The following is a 21068-nucleotide window of genomic DNA, read 5'->3' on the forward strand; positions in this document are numbered from 1 at the left end:
ATGGGTAGGGCTTCCAGCCCTAGGGTTAGGGTTACTATGGGTAGAGTACTTGGAGCTAGGGTTAGGGTTCCTATGGGTAGGGCTCCCCGCCCTAGGGTTAGGGTTCCTATGGATAGAGTACTTGGAGCTAGGGTTAGCGTTCCTATGGGTAGGGCTTCCCATCCCACGTTTAGCGTTCCTATGGGTAGGGTTTGGAGCCCTAGGGTTAGGGTTCCTATGGGTAGGGCTCTTTCAGCTAGGATTTGGCTTCTTATGGGTTGGCCTCTTGGAGAGAGGGTTAAGGTTCCTATGGGTAGGGCTCCCCGATCTAGGGTTAGGGTTCCTATGGGTAGGTCACTTGGAGCTATGGTTAGGATTCCTATGGGTAGGGCTTCCCACCCTACGTTTAGGGTTCCTATGGGTAGGGTTTCCCGCCGTAGGGTTCGGGTTCCTATGGGTAGGGCTCTTGGAGCTGGGATTAGGGTTCTTATGGGTAGGGCTATTGGAGCTAGGGTTAGGGTTCCTATGGGTAGGGCTTCCCACCCTAGGTTTAGGGTTCCTATGGGTATGCTTTCCCGCCCTAGGGTTAGGGTTCCTATGGGTAGGGCTCTTGGAGCTAGGATTAGGGTTCTTATGGGTAGGGCTCTTGGAGCTAGGGTTAGGGTTCCTATGGGTAGGGCTTCCCGTCCTAGGGTTAGGGTTCCTATGGGTAGGGCTCCTCGCCCTAGGGTTAGGGTTCTTATGGGTAGTGCACTTGGAGCTATGGTTAGGGTTCCTATGGGTAGGGCTTCCCACCCTACGTTTAGGGTTCCTATGGGTAGGTTTCCGCCTAGGGTTAGGGTTCCTATGGGTAGGGCTCTTGGAGCTAGGATTAGTGTTCTTATGGGTAGGGCTCTTGGAGCTAGGGTTAGGGTTCCTATGGGTAGGGCTCCTCGCCCTAGGGTTAGGGTTCCCATGGGTAGGGCACTTGGAGCTATGGTTAGGGTTCCTATGGGTAGGGCTTCCCACCCTACATTTAGGGTTCCTATGGGTAGGGTTTCCCGCCCTAGGGTTAGGGTTCCTATGGGTAGGGCTCTTGGAGCTAGGATTAGTGTGCTTATGGGAAGGGCTTGGAGCTAGGGTTAGGTTCCTATGGGTAGGGCTCCCGTCCTAGGGTTAGGGTTCCTATGGGTAGGGCACTTGGAGCTATTGTTAGGGTTCCTATGGGTAGGGCTTCCCACCCTACGTTTAGGGTTCCTATGGGTAGGGTACCGCCCTAGGGTTAGGGTTCCTATGGGTAGGGCTCTTGGAGCTAGGATTAGGGTTCTTATGGGTAGGGCTCTTGGAGCTAGGGTTAGGGTTCCTATGGGTAGGGCTTCCCGTCCTAGGGTTTGGGTTCCTATGGGTAGGGTTTCCTGCCCTAGGGTTAGGGTTCCTATGGGTAGGTCTCTTGAAGCTAGGGTTAGGGTTCTTATGGGTAAAGCTCTTGGAGCTAGGGTTAGGGTTCCTATGGGTAGGGCTTCCCGCCCTAGGTTAGGGTTCCTATGTTTAGTGCTTCCCGCCCTAGGGTTAGGGTTCCTATGGGTAGTGTACTTGGAGCTAGAGTTAAGCTTCCTATGGGTAAGACATTTGTACCAAAGGTTAGCGTTCCTATGGGTAGGGCTTCCCGCCCTAGGGTTAGGCTTCTTTAGAGTAGAGTACTTGGAGCTAGGGTTAGGGTTCCTACGGGTAGGGCTCTTGGAGATAGGGTTAGAGTTCCTATGGGTATTGCTTCCCTCCCTAGGGTTAGGGTTCCTATTGGTAGAGTACTTGGAGCTAGGGTTAGGGTTCCTATGGGTAGGGCTTCCTGCCCTAGGGTTAGGGTTTCTATGGGTAGAGTACTTGGAGCTAGGGTTAGGGTTCCTATGGGTAGGGCAGTTGGAGTTAGTGTCAGGGTTCCTATGGGTAGGGCTTCCCGCCCTAGGGTTAGGGTTCCTATGGGTAGAGTACTTGTAGCTAGGCTTAGGATTCCTATGGGTAGAGCACTCGGAGCTAGGGTTGGGGTTCCTATGGGTAGCGCTTTCCACCCTAGGGTTAGGTTTCCTATGGGTAGAGTACTTGGAGCTAGGGTTAGGTTTCCTATGGGTAGGGCTTCCCGCCCTAGGCTTAGGGTTTCTATGTGTAGAGTACTTGGAGCTAGGGTTAGGGTTCCTATGGGTAAAGTACTGGGACCTAGGTTTAGGGTTCCTATGTGTAGGGTTTCCCGCGCTAGGGTTAGGGTTCCTATGTGTAGGGCTTTCTGCCCTAGGGTTAGTATTCCTATGGGTACAGTACTTAGAGCTAGAGTTAGGGTTCCTGTGGGTAGGGCACTTGTACTAGGGTTAGGGTTCCTATGTGTATGGCTATTGGAGCTAGGTTTAGGGTTCCAATGGGTAGGACTCTTGGAGCTAAGGTTAGGGTTCCTATGGGTAGGGCTTCCCGCCCTAGGGTTAGGGTTCCTATGTGTAGGGCTTCCTGGCCTAGGGTTAGTATTCCTATGGGTACAGTACTTAGAGCTAGAGTTAGGGTTCCTGTGGGTAGGGCACTGGGAGCTAGGGTTAGGGTTCCTATGGGTAGGACACTTGGAGCTAGGGTTAAGGTTCCTTTGGGTAGGGCTTCCCACCCTAACCCTAGGGTTCCTATGGGTAGAGGACGTGGAGCAAGGGTTAGTGTTCCTATGGGTAGGACACTTGGAGCTAGGGTTAGGGTTCCTATGGGCAGCGCACTTGGAGCTCGGGTTAGGGTTCCTATGTGTAGGGCTTCCCGCCCTAGGTTTAGGGTTCCTATGGGTAGAGTACGTGGAGCGAGGGTTAGTGTTCCTATGGGTAGGACACTTGGAGCTAGGGTTAGGGTTCCTATGGGCAGCGCACTTAGAGCTAGGGTAAAGGTTTCTAGGGTATGGCTTTCCGCCCTAGGTTTAGGGTTCCTTTGGGTAGGGCTTCCCGCCCTAGGGTTAGGGTTCCTATGGGTAGGTCTTCCCGCCCTAGGGTTAGTATTCCAAGGGTGGGGTACTTGGAGCTAGGGTTAGCGTTCCTATGGGTAGGGCATTTGGAGCTGGGTTTAGGGTTCCTATGGGTAGCGCACTTTGAGCTAGGGTTAGGGTTCCTATGGGTAGGGCTTCCCGCCCTAGGTTTAGGGTTCCTATGGGTAGAGAACTTGGAGCTAGGTTTAGGGTTCCTATGGGTAGGGCTTCCCGCCCTAGGGTTAGGCTTCTTATGAGTAGAGTACTTGGAGCTCGGGTTAGGGTTCCTATGGTTAGAGTACTTGGATCTAGGGTTAGGGTTCCTATGGGTACGGCGTCCCTCCCTACGTTTAGGTTTCCTATGGGTAGGGTTTCCCGCCCTAGGGTTAGGGTTCCTATGGGTAGGGCTTCCTGCCCTAGGGTTTGGGTTCCTATGGGTAGGTCTCTTGAAGCAAGGGTTAGGGTTCTTATGGGTAGAGCTCTTGGAGCTAGGGTTAGGGTTCCTATGTGTAGTGCTTCCCGCCCTAGGGTTAGGGTTCCTATGGGTAGAACTCTTGGAGCTAGGGTTAGGGTTCCTATGGATACTGGTCTTGGAGCTAGGGTTAGGTTTCCTATGGATTGGACTTCCCACCCTAGGTTTAGGGTTCCTATGGGTAGGGCACATGGAGCTAGAGTTAGGGTTCCTATGGGTAGGGCTTCCCGCCCTAGGTTAGGGTTCCTATGTGTAGTGCTTCCCGCCCTAGGGTTAGGGTTCCTATGGGTAGAGTACTTGGAGCTAGAGTTAAGCTTCCTATGGGTAAGACATTTGTACCAAAGGTTAGGGTTCCTATGGGTAGGGCTTCCCGCCCTAGGGTTAGGCTTCTTATGAGTAGAGTACTTGGAGCTAGGGTTAGGGTTCCTATGGGTAGGGCTTCCCGCCCTAGTTTTAGGGTTCCTATGGGTAGAGAACTTTGAGCTAGGTTTAGGGTTCCTATGGGTAGGGCTTCCCGCCCTAGGGTTAGGCTTCTTTTCATTCATTTAGCTTTTCAGAGCCAGATGCTTATATACTATCCTCCAGTTTTGTGCCTACCATTTTTCCCCCTCACAAAAATGGGGGTGCAATTAAGCATAGATGCAAAGGATTGGATTAACAATAGATGTCTAATAGGTATCTATGGGTGTAAAGTTGTGGGATTCACCCCTGCAGCCCCTTGCTGGTTGTCAGGCATTAGCTCTTGGAGGTAAGGTTAGGGTTCCTATGGGTAGGGCTTCCCGCCCTAGGGTTAGGGTTCCTATGGGTAGGGCTTCCTGCCCTAGGGTTAGTATTCCTATGGGTACAGTACTTAGAGCTAGAGTTAGGGTTCCTGTGGGTAGGGCACTGGGAGCTAGGGTTAGGGTTCCTATGGGTAGGACACTTGGAGCTAGGGTTAAGGTTCCTTTGGGTAGGGCTTCCCACCCTAACCCTAGGGTTCCTATGGGTAGAGTACGTGGAGCTAGGGTTAGTGTTCCTATGGGTAGGACACTTGGAGCTAGGGTTAGGGTTCCTATGGGCAGCGCACTTGGAGCTCGGGTTAGGGTTCCTATGGGTAGGGCTTCCCGCCCTAGGTTTAGGGTTCCTATGGGTAGAGTACGTGGAGCGAGGGTTAGTGTTCCTATGGGTAGGACACTTGGAGCTAGGGTTAGGGTTCCTATGGGCAGCGCACTTGGAGCTAGGGTAAGGGTTTCTAGGGTAGGGCTTCCCGCCCTAGGGTTAGGGCTTACCGCCCTAGGGTTAGGCTTCCTATGGATAGAGTACTTGGAGCTAGGGTTAGCGTTCCTATGGGTAGGGCATTTGGAGCTGGGTTTAGGGTTCCTATGGGTAGCGCACTTTGAGCTAGGGTTAGGATTCCTATGGGTAGGGCACTTGGAGCTAGGGTTAGGGTTCCTATGGGTAGGGCTTCCCACCCTAGGGTTAGGCTTCTTATGAGTAGAGTACTTGGAGCTAGGGTTAGGGTTCCTATGGGTAGGGCTTCCCGCCCTAGGGTTAGGGTTACTATGGGTAGAGTACTTGGAGCTAGGGTTAGGGTTCCTATGGGTAGGGCTTCCCGCCCTAGGGTTAGGGTTACTATGGGTAGAGTACTTGGAGCTAGGGTTAGGGTTCCTATGGGTAGGGCACTTGGAGCTATGGTTAGGGTTCCTATGGGTAGGGCTTCCCACCCTACGTTTAGGGTTCCTATGGGTAGGGTTTCCCGCCCTAGGGTTAGGGTTCCTATGGGTAGGGCTCTTGGAGCTATGGTTAGGGTTCCTATGGGTAGGGCTTCCCGCCCTAGGGTTAGGGTTCCTATGGGTAGGGCACTTGGAGCTATGGTTAGGGTTCCTATGGGCAGCGCACTTGGAGCTCGGGTTAGGGTTCCTATGGGTAGGGCTTCCCGCCCTAGGTTTAGGGTTCCTATGGGTAGAGTACGTGGAGCGAGGGTTAGTGTTCCTATGGGTAGGACACTTGGAGCTAGGGTTAGGGTTCCTATGGGCAGCGCACTTGGAGCTAGGGTAAGGGTTTCTAGGGTAGGGCTTCCCGCCCTAGGTTTAGGGTTCCTTTGGGTAGGGCTTACCGCCCTAGGGTTAGGCTTCCTATGGATAGAGTACTTGGAGCTAGGGTTAGCGTTCCTATGGGTAGGGCATTTGGAGCTGGGTTTAGGGTTCCTATGGGTAGCGCACTTTGAGCTAGGGTTAGGATTCCTATGGGTAGGGCACTTGGAGCTAGGGTTAGGGTTCCTATGGGTAGGGCTTCCCACCCTAGGGTTAGGCTTCTTATGAGTAGAGTACTTGGAGCTAGGGTTAGGGTTCCTATGGGTAGGGCTTCCCGACCTAGGGTTAGGGTTACTATGGGTAGAGTACTTGGAGCTAGGGTTAGGGTTCCTATGGGTAGGGCTTCCCGCCCTAGGGTTAGGGTTCCTATGGGTAGAGGACTTGGAGCTAGGGTTAGGGTTCCTATGGGTAGGGCACTTGGAGCTATGGTTAGGGTTCCTATGGGTAGGGCTTCCCACCCTACGTTTAGGGTTCCTATGGGTAGGGTTTCCCGCCCTAGGGTTAGGGTTCCTATGGGTAGGGCTCTTGGAGCTATGGTTAGGGTTCCTATGGGTAGGGCTCCCCGCCCTAGGGTTAGGGTTCCTATGGGTAGGGCACTTGGAGCTATGGTTAGGGTTCCTATGGGTAGGGCTTACCACCCTAGGTTTAGGGTTCCTATGGGTAGGGCTTCCCGACCTAGGGTTAGGGTTCCTATGGGTAGGGCTCTCGGAGCTGGGATTAGGGTTCTTATGGGTAGGGCTATTGGAGCTAGGGTTAGGGTTCCTATGGGTAGGGCTTCCCGCTCTAGGGTTTGGGTTCCTATGGGTAGGGTTTCCCGCCCTAGGGTTAGGGTTCCTATGGGTAGGTCTCTTGAAGCTAGGGTTAGGGTTCTTATGGGTAGAGCTCTTGGAGCTAGGGTTAGGGTTCCTATGGGTAGGGCTTCCCGCCCTAGGTTAGGGTTCCTATGTGTAGTGCTTCCCGCCCTAGGGTTAGGGTTCCTATGGGTAGAGTACTTGGAGCTAGAGTTAAGCTTCCTATGGGTAGGGCTTCCCTCCCTAGGTTTAGGGTTCCTATGGGTAGAGAACTTGGAGCTAGGTTTAGGGTTCCTATGGGTAGGGCTTCCCGCCCTAGGGTTAGGCTTCTTATGAGTAGAGTACTTGGAGCTAGGGTTAGGGTTCCTATGGGTAGGGCTCCCCGCCCTAGGGTTAGGGTTCCTATGGGTAGGGCACTTGGAGCTATGGTTAGGGTTCCTATGGGTAGGGCTTCCTGCCCTAGGGTTTGGGTTCCTATGGGTAGGTCTCTTGAAGCTAGGGTTAGGGTTCTTATGGGTAGAGCTCTTGGAGCTAGGGTTAGGGTTCCTATGGGTAGGGCTTCCCGCCCTAGGTTAGGGTTCCTATGTGTAGTGCTTCCCGCCCTAGGGTTAGTTTTCCTATGGGTAGAGCTCTTGGAGCTAGGGTTAGGGTTCCTATGGATACTGCTCTTGGAGCTAGGGTTAGGTTTCCTATGGATTGGACTTCCCACCCTAGGTTTAGGGTTCCTATGGGTAGGGCACATGGAGCTAGAGTTAGGGTTCCTATGGGTAGGGCTTCCCACCCTAGGGTTAGGGTTCCTATGGGTAGGTCTTCCCGCCCTAGGGTTAGTATTCCTAAGGGTAGGGTACTTGAAGCTACGGTTAGGGTTCCTATAGGTAAGGCTCTCTGAGCTATGTCTAGGGTTCCTATGGGTAGGGCTTCCCACCCTAGGGTTAGGGTTCCTAAGGGTAGGGCACGTTGAACTATGGTTAGGGTTCCTATGTGTAGGGCATTTGGAACTAGGGTTAGGGTTCCTATGGGTATGGCTTCCCGCCCTAGTGTTAGCGTTCCTAAGGGTAGGTCAATCGGAGCTAGGGTTAGGGTTCCTATGGGTAGGGCATTTGGAGCTAGGGTTAGGGTCAGGGCCGCCTGGGGGAGCAATTGGCCAAGAATCCCTTCTCTTTCTAGAGGCTCCTTTTTAGTTTTTACTCACCCGGTGGCGCTCCGGGTCTTCGGCAGCACTTTGGTGGTGCATCCTTCACGCGCTCCATGTCTTCGGCAGCACTTTATCGGAGGTCCTTCAGTGTCGTCGAAGACCCAGAGTGAGTGAAGGACCCGCCTTCAAAGACTAGGAGTGCCGCCCAGTGAGTACAAGCCCCATGTGTTTTTTTACTTGTTTTTTTTTCTTCAATCATCCCTGCTGGGGCCCCTTTGAAACTGTTCGAATCGGGCCCCGCACTTGCTAAATACGGCCCTGTTGCCAGCCCCTCTCGCCTTTCCCTAGCCCTGCCTCACTCTAGGCTCCCTGAGTTTCTCAGCAGCCAGGCCCCTCTCTCTCTCTTTGAAGGCAGATAGAGACTGTGTGGACTTCTGGCCCACTGCCCTCTTATAAGGGCCAGCGGGGCCCTTATTAAACCATATACAGCTGTGGCTGCTTCCCAATCAGCCCAGCTTTCAGAACTGCAGCCCTCTCCAGGACTGCTTTTACCCCTGCTGCAGCTCTCTTTAAAAGCTGATTGCAAGCTCTTCAGGGCAGGAGTGAGTGACCACCCTGCTACAATGGGATTGCCAGATCTCACAAATTTGGGGTGAATGTGAGGATGTATACCATTTCATTTTCTGTAGTAGGAAGCCTGGCAGAATAGGGCTAAAAACTGCATTATGTTTATGCTGTCTCACATCTCAGCAGTTGGGACCTCTCTTTAAGAATTGCCCCCAGGAGCTACCATGAGGGGAGTACATGGCAGTATGGCTGCACCCTCAGGGAATGGGGCAAGAGCTGGACTTTGATTTTCTCCCTGGGTAAGGAAACCCCATTTCTCTCCTCCGAAGAACCTAGTGGAAACACTGTGAAGGACCCCTCTTATTGTTTCCTGCTTCCTATGTGAGTATAACCACACTGGGGCATGTTCAGGTTGTTCTGTGTATCCAATCCTGCAGTCCTTTCTCAGGTAAAACTTCCACTGAAATCAAAGGGCCCCATATACACTCCAGGACAATGGGGCCAACTTCCACAGCAAGTACCCCTAAATTCCATGCTAGTAACTTATTCTTTGACAATAAAATACCTCTCGTTCCCACCCTGATACCCTCACAAACACACACAGTTAGGGCTCATAGTTGAAAATAGTCATTGAAGTAGAATTTATCAACAATGATTATTCCAGGTGTATTAGTTCCCAGGATGTTGTCCAATCAGCCCAGCACAGAAATTCTCTCCCCCCCCCCCCCCCACCACCACTCATAAGTGCCAGGGGAAAGGGCAGGAGGCTTGTAGCCTGAATCAGTAGATTATCTCCCTCGGTGTTTGGTTGCTATGCTGTTCTCCTGACAGCCTAGATCAACCTGCACTTCTGGTTCTCCCTGCTACTTGGCTTCAAGCTGGACTCCTGTTCTGGCTCCCCAGCTTCATGCTGCCTGGTTCCATTGAACAGTATATGGAGCAGGTACTGTAATCCAACTCTTCCCCTTGAGGTGAAATATAGTAGAAATGTAGCAAGAGACTGCTAGCTGTAGGCAGGTCTCAGCAGGGCAGGGAGACAACACACAATGCTAATTGCTTAGATGTGGAAAATGGTGATTTCCACAGGAAAAGTGCTGACTTTTGCATCTTGGAAAAGTCCAGAGGGCCCTGCTTGAGATAAATGAACAGTTCACACCTCTTAGAGCTATTGTTTCAGGCTTCTTGCAGAGTGAGACAAGCAGTACAGCATTGATTTACACTCAGTTCATGTTTTTGAGTTGTTTTCTCCATAACTATAGGGGCTAACAATGTCTTTATCTAAACTCAGATATTGGAGCACAATTCTTCAGTAAGGGGTGAATTCTGGGGAAAATTCCACTGCCATGGAATCACAATACAGAACATCTTTAATACTGTTTCTGGTGCCTTTTATTTTGAATTATTTCTAGAGTGCCACCATATTTGTTAGATATTTCACTGATTTTTTTTAAAATTACGGTCTACCTGTCCTTAACTATCTACACTGGTTTCCTATTGAATATAGAGTTAAGCTCAAGGTCTCAGTCTTTATTTTCAAGGTGCTCAATGGCCTGGGCCCAGAATATCATCAAAAAGACCACCTAAAGCTCCAGGACTAAGTTGATAGTCAAGAATTCTGCTCCTCATGCACAACAGAACTTTCTACAAGAAGGGTATAATTCATCTTTTCAGGAAACAGAGCTTTCTTGGGGGATGGTCTTCCCACACCTTCCACTCCAAATGGAAGATGCATTTCTCCAACCTGGCCTTTTCTAACATAAATACATAGCAATGTGTATATATTTAAAAAAAAGAACCCAGAAAACAAAAACAAAGATACTTAAAAAAACAGCACTCTACAAACACAATTTTTCCCTAGGGAAAGAATGAAAGAAAAAATAAATAACAGGGGACAGATGTTCATCATGTTACTTATTGTACTACTAGAAGCTGTTCAGAAATTACAGTGATGAGGGTGGTAAAAGAACCTATATAAAACAGAATGTATATTGAGTACAAACACAGTGTTTAGCAGTAATACATTTCTTGGCCTATCATCTCATTTTTCATTTGCAGGAATAAGTGTTAGTTACTCCAGAAACTAAATCCATTTACATGTTTTATATGTTGTTGTTTTAAATGCTTAGTTGCTGGAAAAAAAATAATTGGACTAGAAGTACAATAGGAAAATCAGATGCCTACAGGAAAGAGCAAATTTCAACTTAAGTCAAACTTTAGGTCTAAAATTCATCAACATGTTCTTTTAGATATCTCTGACATTATTCAGGATACATTAGCCCTGATTTTCATTACAGATACGCATCTTGAAATGCCAGCTGTCTCATACACAAGCACGCCAAGATACTACACTATGCACCTGCATAAGTGAGCAGAATCAGTTTCACACACATACCAGTAGGTGAGGTTCCATGCAGAAAATCTAAGGGATAAAAGAGTTCTGGAGAGTTGGCAATTTCTCAGAGACACAATATTAAAGGTAGAACAGCAAACTATCCTGATGCAAAGGAAAAATAGGAAGAATCGTAAGAGACCAATAAAGCTGCACTAGAGGTCTTTAATGATCTGATAATCAGAAAGGAATCCTACAAAATGGGGGAAATGGATAAATTGCCATAGATTAATACCAAAAAATAGCACAAGCATGTAGGGACAAAAATCAGAAAAGCTAAGGCAAAAATTGAGTTACACATGGCAATGGACATGAAAGGCAATAAGAAGAGATTCTATAGATATGTTAGGTGCAAGAGAAAGGTAAAGGAAAGTGCAGGTTCACTACTTAGTGAGGAAGGAGTGGTAATCTTGGAAGACCTCAAGAAGGTTGAGATATTTAATCCTGTTTTGCTTCAGTCTTCTCTACAAAAGTTAATTGTGACTAGATGCTTAACACACTATTAACAACATGGGGGAAGGAACTCAAGACAGAACAAGGAAAGATCAAGTTAAAGAATATTTAGGAAAGTTAGATGTATTCAAGTGGCAGGGCCTGATGAAATTCACCCTAAGGTACTTTAAAGGTACTAGTTGAAGCAATTTCAGAATAATTAAGCCATTATCTGAGAACTCATGGAGAATGGGTGAGGTCCCAGAGGACTGGAGGAGGGCAAATATAGTACCTGTCTTTTTTAAAGCGGGAACAAAGAGGACCTGGAGAATTATACACCTGTCAGCCTAACTTCCATACATGGAAAAATATTGGAACAAATTATTAAACAATCATCTTGAGAATAATAGGGTGGTAAGTAATAGTCAACATGCATTTGTCAAGAACAAATCATGCCAAACCAACCTAATTTCCTTCTTTGTCAGGGTTACTGGCCTAGTGGATAAGGAGGAAGCAGTAGATGTGGTTTATCTTGATTTTTAGCAAAGCTTTTGACAGTCACATATGATACTCTCATAAGTAAATTAGGGAAATGTGGACTAAATGAAATTACTATAAGATGGGTGCACAACTGGTTGAAAAACCATACTCATAGAGTAACTATCAATGGTTCGTTGTCATATTTGGAGGATGTATCTAGTGTATCTAGGGATCTGACCTGGGTCCAGTACTAGTCAATATTTTTTTATTAATGACTTGGATAATTGAGTGGACTGTATGTTTATAAAATTTGAGGATCACACCAAGTTGGGAAGAGTTGCAAGCATTTTGAGGACAGGATTAGAATTCAGAATGACCTTGACAAACGGGAGAATTGTCTGAAATCAACAAGATGAAATTCAATAAAGACATGTGCTAAGTACTACACTTAGGAAGGAAAAAAAATCAAATGCCCAAATAAAAAATGGGGAATAAATGGCTAGGCAGCTGTACTGCAATAAAAGATCTGTGGGTTATAGTGGATCACACATTGTATATGAGCCAACAATGTGAGTGGCATGGCCTCAGCTGCAGCCACTTCCCCCAATCAGCCCAGCCTAGTAGCTCCCAGCCACAACCTTCCCCCAGGACTGTTTTAAGCCCTTCAGGGCAGGAGCAGGGGTCCACCCTGCTACAAGGATGGAGTAGAATTAGATGACCGCTTGAAAGTGCCATCAAGCCCTACATTTCTATAATTTTATGATAAGCAGAGAGAAAAGAAAGGAAGAAAACACAAAATGTATTATCTTAACAGTTGTCCACAGTGCTACAAACATTCAGATTAAAAAAATATTTTACAACAGATTAAATTTTAAGAAACTAACTGAAATAGAGATTTCAGAAATTATTACAAGATTACTGACACTCTTTGGCTCCATTCCAGTTCACTAAAAATATGTAACTGGGGGGCATTTTAGCTCTATGTATAACAAAAGTCTGGAAAGAGAATTCATCCAATAGTCATACGAAAACTGGAGATTTGTAGCTGGATTAGACAAAATGGCCAAACTGAAAGTTTTAGAATGGCTTTGTGATGTGCACCAACAGGGACAAGGAAGAGATTTTTATGTTTCCTACTACAGGATTTGAACCTTTGTTTCAGAGGTATAAGGCTATTGTACCAGCTTCCTGTATCACTGTAGTTACTATTTTTTTAATTTATAATATCCAAGATAGGGATTATTTAGTAGGAGCATTTTATTAATATAAAAAAGTTGAGGATTTTATTTTACTTCATTAAAAAAAAAACGCACGCACGCGCGCACACACACACACACAGTGACATAAGGCCAAACGCTCAAAAAGTGGCCTTTGCTTGTTAACATCCAAATACGTACTTGCTACTACAGTGAAGTTGTGTGCCTATTGATGACATTGCACGGCTGGACCACATTTGCTCTCAGCACTGAGCAGAGTAACATGAGAGCAGAGCTGCCAATGTTTTAACATGAAAAAAAAAACTTTCCCCTTTCACCTCTGATAAACCCTAAGTACTATGGAGCTGCTTCTGCTCCAGAGAGAAGGGATGAAGGACTAGGGTATCTGTTTTCCCATTTAAACAAAAATGCATTGTCATACAACAATCAAAAAGGGATGAAACACAATGGGGCAAACATATGCACTCTACTGAAAATTCTCTCTTCAAAAACATTTTTATGAGAACCACCATAAACTTTCTCTGAGAGGGGTGATCCAGAGCTGTATCCAGAGAGGTGGGGGACTCCATTGTGACTGGCTTCCCTGCCTCTAATCTCCCTACTTTAATTTGATGGCAAAATTATAAGAAGAGACTCTCAGGAACCTCTAAAATTCCCTTCCAGTGTATAAGTGGTACCAACCAAGATGACCCACTGAAGCCAGCTGCCCTTAAGAACCACTGCGGAAACATGTATGCCTTTCAAAGAGCCAGTCACTACTGTTCTTGTGTAATACTGACAGACCTCGGTCATTGGCAGGCAGGATTGAACCTGGGACCTCTGGAGCTAAATGCATGAGCTAAAAGCCATATGGACCTTAGCTAAGGCTGTAGAGCAGACTCATTAATTTCTCTCAGTGGTCTCCATGCCACTAGATGGGACAGAACACCACACCCAGAAGGTGTGGGGTTACATACTTTGCCTAGCTGAGGAAGCGCATCCCGAGCTTCAGAGACTTCCCAGTTGAAATCCCAGATGAGCCCCCATTTGTAACACCAAGTGCTAGTACAATATATAGGCACTTTCTTCCTGACTTTGTTTTCCTGTGCTCTGCTGCTCCATTTCATGTGTGAGCCCTATAGATGCATTAGTGCTCATAAGTCTTAACAACTTCACTTTGCTTCCTTGTTAAGACACAGAGTGGATCAAAGGGGATGGGAAGCAATGTTTACAAGCATCTAATCCCATATTTAACCCAACATCGTATCAATGTTATACCAATAGAATAAAAACCAGCAGGATCTTATTAAGAGGGGTAAGGCAAAGATGCCACATTTAGTGTAAATATAATAAAGCAAAAGATAAAAGTAAACAATGTTGTTTAACTACTTATTCCGATCACTACTTATTCCTTATATACACACACACACACACACATATATATTCATTCACACAATCATTCATTCAAGTTCTGTATAGGTGTTATAGTTACCAGCCTAGAAGTTGCTCATACCAAGTTACTGGCCAGGTATCTTGGTCATGAGGATGGAGCCGAGTCTGTGTCAGATGCACCTGATGCTCCTGGAGGCTGGCAGCAGAACCAGAGACTCAAAGTCCTCAGTCTTTGGAGTTCATTCTTATAGGAGTTAATTCCTATGTTAGTCTATGGGAGCTGTTTCATTCTGCTGTTGCTGACTCAATCAGCAGATGCCACATTGCTGGTGTCTCCGCACTGTCTAAAGTGGCACATTCCTGGTGGCTTCACACTGTTCAAAGTTTGTGTTTCTCATCCTTCCAGGTGTTGGGGTGGATCCCAGTTTACCCTCCAGGGGGTTGTCTGGTGGTCCACTTGACACATTCTTCGGCCGATGGATACTCCCTTTCTAGGCTGGCACCTCCCTAACCATTCATGTACATCAAGCATTCATCAACATACATTCCATATCTTAACCATATTTTAATTTACTGTCTCCACCACTTTCGGAGTGTGTGCTAATTTACAATGAAGTGAAAGTCACTTAACGGCTTGTAGCGTTTGTTTACATTGTATCAATTACAGCTTAAGGCTCACAGCGTTCACTTCAAGAACAAAGTCAATTAACTTGTGTAAGTTTTACATAGTAATAGAGTATCTTTCACAGGACAGATACAATCAATGTTTTCTGCAGACAGGAGCTTACAAGTTTTAACAGAAGAACTAAAAGATTTTTGTACTTGGTGAAACTGTGGGGGTCACTGTCACTTGGGGGAATCACTGTTAGTACCTTCTTTAATATCCCTACATCAATGTAGAATGTACAGTGTTGCCCACTCTCATGATATTTCGTGTTTGTCATTAAAGCCCCAGCTCCTCAAGTCATGTAAATAAATGAGAATCTCACCTTTAATTATTTTTTTTTAGGTAATGATGGCTGTGGAGAAAAGTTTGAACATGTGACATACATAAACCTGAAAGCAATTACAAAGCACACAAAGTGTATTATTTTGTTTTTAAATGTCATGATTTTTTGGGGCCTGACTCATGATTTTTTTTTTAATACTTAGGGCTAGCAATACAGAAACTATAAATTGTTTATGTTAGTGGTACTCCACATGTGGTCCGTGGATCCCTGAGGGTCCGCAGACAATGTCTAAGGGATCTTCACAAGGTTGTTGTTACCATAGAACAGTGGTTTTCAACCTGTGGTCCGCGAATCCCTGCAGTCTGCAGACTACGTCTAAGATTTCAGTTTCCATTCAAAAATTTTTAGGGGTCTGCAAATGAAAAAAAGGTTGAGAACCACTGGTTTACATTACTTTCCTCTTGATAGGTATGATCAACTTTATTGCCTTCATCTTGACAAGCAAAACTAGCTGTATTTCTTATCTTTTGACATGTACATTATGCCCAGCTATATTGCTTTCTTCTTTTAATGTTGCTGTCAGTAGCATTTCTTATCTCTTCACAGGTATACCCAGCTGCTTTCATTATCCCTTCACAGCTATGGCCAGCTGCATTTCTTGACCTTCAAAATGTTTGACAAGATGTATATTTCTCCTTGAACACTGTAAACAGCTGGATTGCTTATCTGACAAGCATTAACAGCCACACTGCCGTAAGTAAAACAGAATCCTCTTTCTTGACAGTTTTCAGTCAGCTGCTTCCCTTGACGGATATAAACAGATGGCTTTTCTTACTCCTTCACCATTGTGACCAGCTACATTGTACAGCCATTGACAGAAAAAAAAAACAGGTGCATCACTTCACCTGTACAAACCCTGTTTTCTGTACCTCATATTTGTATGATTCAATTATTTCTTGGCAGGTACAACTAATGGATTTCAATATCTTTTCACAGTAGAACAGTTGCAGTGTTTAAGTTTTCACAAACAGTTGCACCCTGTCCAGCTATAACAAATTGCACTGCATACTGCTGGATTGGATACTCCAAAGACCTCAATTACTTATCCATTGCCAGGTTAAATTGTTTCCCTACAGATGTACAGCCAAGCTGCAGCACTCAACTTTTAAAAGATACAGCCACCTGCATTTAGGTGCAACAAGCTGCACTGTATTTTTTTTCCAAATTATACAGGTTTTATGATATAACTTGATAAGTGCAACATTGGGTGTAGGGGGTTGTGTGTGCTTGGTTCTGTAAGTTAAGGAGAGTCAACCCAACACCTTCAAGAATTTGAGATAACTGAGTATAATTAAAATATCCTGCTTTACAACAAAATATATGAAGCTTTGTGTGACAGGGGGCTTGGAGGGGCTAGTGATTAAAGTGCTTGGCTTTCAGCCCCCTGCTCTGTAGAGGAGTCTCAGTCTTTAAGGCTGGGGGAGGGCAGGGTAGAAGGACCTAGCCCTTCCTCTCTCTCCAACAGGTCCTAGTCCAGGGCTCTGGGTGCATCAATCCCTGAACAGAGGCAGCCCTACCAGCAGGAAGTCTAAATCCACCATCCTGGGCTACTTCCTGCCAGGCTCTGTGCAGGGGGCAGGGATAGCTCAGTGGTTTGAGCATTGGCCTGCTAAACTCAGATTTATGAGTTCAATCCTTAAGGGGGCCAATTTAGGGAACTGGGGTGAAAATCTGTTAGGGGCTTGGACTAGATGACCTCCTCAGGTCCCTTCCAACCCTGATATTCTATGAAAAGTTTGTGGTATGGCATCTCTAGTCCAATTCACAGGGTGGCTGGCTTGCCTCCCGTAGATTCTGGGTGACATCTTGCCACAGTCCCAGGCTTCTTTGGGCAGGGCAGATGCAAGTTAGTGAGGCTGAACCCCACAATATCTCTGGGCTTTCTCACTCAGTTACCTCAGGTACCAGAGGCTCCTCGGTCTCCTCTTCATTCTCCCTTGGCTGGAGAGACAGTGCTTCCTCCCAGGTGGCTGCCTAGGCTGACAGGCTAGTGATCCTTCTGTTTGCCAGCTTCCATCCTTTTCTCCACCCCCTCCAGACCTGGCATTGGCTTACAGATATAACAGGGTGGGGCTAGCTGGGCCCAAAGGCTCTCTTTAATCCTTGGTGTGCTAGTGAGTAGTTTCTCTGCTTCATCACAGTTTGTTTGCTTATTTTGGATTGTGATGGCTGTGAGTTGGGTGTTTGTTTGTTAGTTAGTGAATTTATTTTAAAGTGGCAGGTGTAGGGCTCCAGCAAGGCCTAGGCATAACTAAGAGTATGAACCACGGTAGGCCTTGGCAGAATAGTAACACCTCCTAAGTGTCAGTTAACCAAGTAAGCACATTCCTGACCAGAGAGAATGGTACAAGAACACACTGACTCCTCTTAAATATAAGGAGGGGTTGACAAGATAATGGATGAGGATACTTTGTTTGAACTAGCCGATACAAGATATAAGGTGTAACATTTGGAATGTAATACATACACTTGTTTATATCAGTGTATAAAAGTAGAAGTCATAGGAGGGGCATCTTTGTACTGCTCTAAGGGACAGCATCATATTATGCTGATTCAGCTGGTATCTTGTCATGGGCATACAAGTGCTGGACAGGGCATCAGTACCATGCTTTGCTGTCAGTAAACCTGTCCAAGTGCCTTTGCCACCAAACTAAGCCTGTGATCTTTCCTTATGAGAAACATTGAGGTCTGCTGAATCAACATGCTGCACTATCTGCTAGTTCAGCTAACACCAAAGCTCCAAGAACAGCAGCACTAACAGCATTAACAACTCTGCAGCACTAGCAACACTCCACAGTCCTAACAACACTGGTGACCCCAAACACTGATTTGGTGAAAGACGCGCTGTTCGCTCTTAAGGTCATAACCTGAGATGGCAGAAAACTTGAATCTAGGGAATCCCCTCATCCTACCCTCAACAAATTCCCATAGAGTTTGATAAAGTATGGACGCACTGGGTAACAAGTAAAGGCAGTCCATGTCAGGGCCGGCTCCAGGTTTTTTGCGGCCCCAAGCCAGAAAAAAAAAGGGAGGGGGGGCAGAGTGCTGCCACCAAAGCAAAAAAAGAAAAAAAGGACGGACTGCTGCCCCTTGAAAAGGGCTGCCCCAAGCACATGCTTGGAACGCTGGTGCCTAGAGCTGGTCCTGGTCCATGTGAGTTCTAAAAAGAACGTGGGGAGACATGCAAGAAATGTAAAATATTACAAACTATGGCCATGGCTCTTAGATGGGTAAGACAACACACCACAACATTGGTGGGGCAAATAACAGAAACAAAAATAGTTAGAAGAAGCAAGAGAAGCAATAGAGCACTGAAAAGCAGTACAGACATATATGTTATGTTACAGCAGGCACTGGAACAGAATAGAAAATTGGAAACAGCTGTAGAGAATCTGCAAAAAAGAAGTGCCAACCTCTACTATAAAGCTTGGTGGACAACAAAAAGCTTCGGGTACTTAAATAGTGCCTAAAGGATGGGGACAGAAATGGAAAAAGGTTGCCCTAGCAAAATAGAGTAACTCAAAGCAACAGTCAGCAAGCAGCCCATGGGCAGGGGCCATCACACTGCAACTACCACCATATAATGAGAACCAGATTATGGCAAAATTTAAGCTGAAACCTAGAGAGGTACCTGTAAGAACAGAGAAAGTAAGTGCATTATCAAATGATTTGACTAGATTGGTAGATAAGATGGTTAACAGAGCACCTTAAGAGAGAGGCCACAACTTCTTTACAGGGGGTTGGAGGAAAGAGGATATAGAAATAATAAGCCATCTGCTAGCAGGTTAGAATAGATGCATTAACACATGGAATTAGGTTTGTCAACCCTCCAGGATTGTCCTGGAGTGTCCAGGAATTAAATATTAATATTTAATTAAATATTAGGTCATGTGATGAAATCTCCAGGAATTCATCCAACCAAAGTTGGCAACTATACATGGAATTGCTCAGAAATGGTTAACTGCAAAAGAGAGGGGCACTTCTGTAATTCATTTGACATGCAGACAAAAGCAACAGGCAGTGGGAGAACAAATTCAGATTTTGCGGGAGCAGGTAGCAACCCCTATTCTCTTCCCAGCGCCAAGATAAAAACCAGGTCCAAGTTTCCAAACCCTCTGCTTCAACCCATGGAACCCCACTCACCTCTCAGAGCTATTAATATAACCTTCTTTCTCAAATATTATATCCTCTGTGTTTGCTAAACTCATTGCTGCTGCTGCCTGTACTTTAAACTGACCTCACAGCATTAGCCAATCTCTTTTGGCTCATGTCTCCCTCCCTTCTTAGGTTGCTCTACCCCTCACCCCCACGCCTTCTGCCCTCTTTATTTGAAAGCTTAGAAGTTATAGTTATTACAGAAACAGCCAATGCAGAAAGACAAAGCAAGTGGGAAAAAATACAAAACAAAGAAATCAAACAAAGTAAAATCTTAAGGTAAAAACATTACTTTAAATTACCACTACTTTAACCCTTCAGGAAAGCAACAGCTGAAGAGACTGATGAAGATATAGTTGCTAAACAACAGAAATGCTAGCTCTGCTTCTAACCCTAGCCACTAACTAATATCTGAACATGGATTTCCCTTATTTCTAAATAGTAGCATTTCTAAGAGAAAAGTAATATAAAGGAATTTAAAGGAATTAAATTAAAACAATAAAGTAGGCAAATAATTTAATAAGAATTGATCAAAAATCCTATTAAAAGTTTTAAATAAAAAGGTAATAGCTTGTTTACATGTTTGTTTTCTAAAATGCATTGCCTTAATAACTTGTATAGTTATAAATACAATTCTGGCACTATTAGTCTTTAATTGTAAGTTTGTCATGTATGTTGTCCTGTGTTATCTGTTGTGTGTGTTACATGATTTTTTATTTTGTTTTAATTTTGTTGCAACAAAATCTAATTTCATACTCATTTTTTAAAATATAAGTGGTACCACACTAATTTAAAATTTTGGTTGTGTGATAACCATCATATACCCAATTAATTTTTTTTGCAAATCTCAAAAAGGCATCAGTTATAAATATATGTACATATATATCTGCATCAACAAATAATGCAATTGCAAACAAAAAGGATTTTCTTTTATTAGTCACAGGTTTATTATTCAAAGAAAAAATACAGCTGACAACAGACAATATCAGAGCATGATGAAGAAAACCCCAGGCATAGGAAGAAGAAAATATAAAGTGCTTTATAAATAACAAACTGGACAATAATACATTATTCTACCCTATATGGACAATTAAGTATGCAATAAACTATAAAATTAGCGGGGCCTGGTCCAACTGTTGTTTAAATTGCATATTATTAAGCAAAATGAGTTCTTGTACCTGTGGTTTTAAATCTTTCTTACTGAAATATGGCTGAATTTACTTACTATGTAAAAGCAATGTCTCATTACTCTATGCTTCTTTGTTAATTAATATACTAGCATGATATCAGGAATGTGCATAAGATTCAAGGGCTGGGCAAAAGACAATTCCACAGTCTGGTATCTTTCAAAATAGGAGATTCCAAAATCTAGATGGAATTATTGATTAAATTTCAAAATTATTTAAATCTGGAAGAAGGGTATTATGAAAAATATATTTATGTATACTGATACACATTAATTATTTTGACCACCAGACAGCAGAAACTGTCTCTAAACCTATAATTCATGGTATTAGTCTGACGGAGGTTGTCAGTGTTGCCTGTAGCTTCTAATAAATTCAAATTATATTATCCTGCTGCTTTAAATTGAGGATACTGTAGTTTTTATTAAACATAATTACGGTCTTCTGTTTGCATGGCAAATGTGTAACTACTAAGGATGGCGGGCTTCTACACAATGATGCAGGATACTTTGTTTCTACTATCTTCATCATGAAGTTTTGAACTTTTAGAAGGGACTACCTTTTCTACTTTTTTTTCCTTCCCTAGTATTAGCTAGATAATACTTATTCCTTCTTTGAGTGCTGGGGACTGGACTAGATGACTTCTCAAGGTAGGGTGACCAGATGACCCAATTTTATAGGGACAGTCCTGATTTTTGGGTCTTTTTCTTATATAGGCTCCTATTACCCCCACTCCTTGTCCCGATTTTTCACACTTGCTGCCTGGTCACCCTATCTCAAGGTCAGTCCTATGATTCTATTAAAGTTGCAGACTTTATGGAGGAACCCCATCCTTGCCACAATTGATGTATAGGG

General features: G+C 45.0%; 1 long non-coding RNA gene across 3 annotated transcripts in view; it reads left to right on the forward strand.

The window, feature by feature from the left end:
- LOC120401563 overlaps window positions 1-20692 on the forward strand; it is an 89860-nt gene extending 69168 nt beyond the window's left edge. The window contains exons 2-4 of one of the 3 annotated variants that reach the window (XR_005596546.1): window positions 7535-7616; window positions 15421-15567; window positions 19967-20692. This is a non-coding gene — a long non-coding RNA (uncharacterized LOC120401563). Of the gene's footprint in view, window positions 1-7534; window positions 7617-8204; window positions 8357-15420; window positions 15568-19966 lie in introns of those variants that run through there. The other 2 variants (XR_005596547.1, XR_005596545.1) reach the window with 2 other exon arrangements.
- The last annotated feature ends 376 nt before the right edge of the window (window positions 20693-21068 follow it).

This window comes from Mauremys reevesii, linkage group 3, assembly GCF_016161935.1.
Source record: "Mauremys reevesii isolate NIE-2019 linkage group 3, ASM1616193v1, whole genome shotgun sequence".
In the NCBI taxonomy this organism is placed as follows: domain Eukaryota; kingdom Metazoa; phylum Chordata; order Testudines; family Geoemydidae; genus Mauremys; species Mauremys reevesii.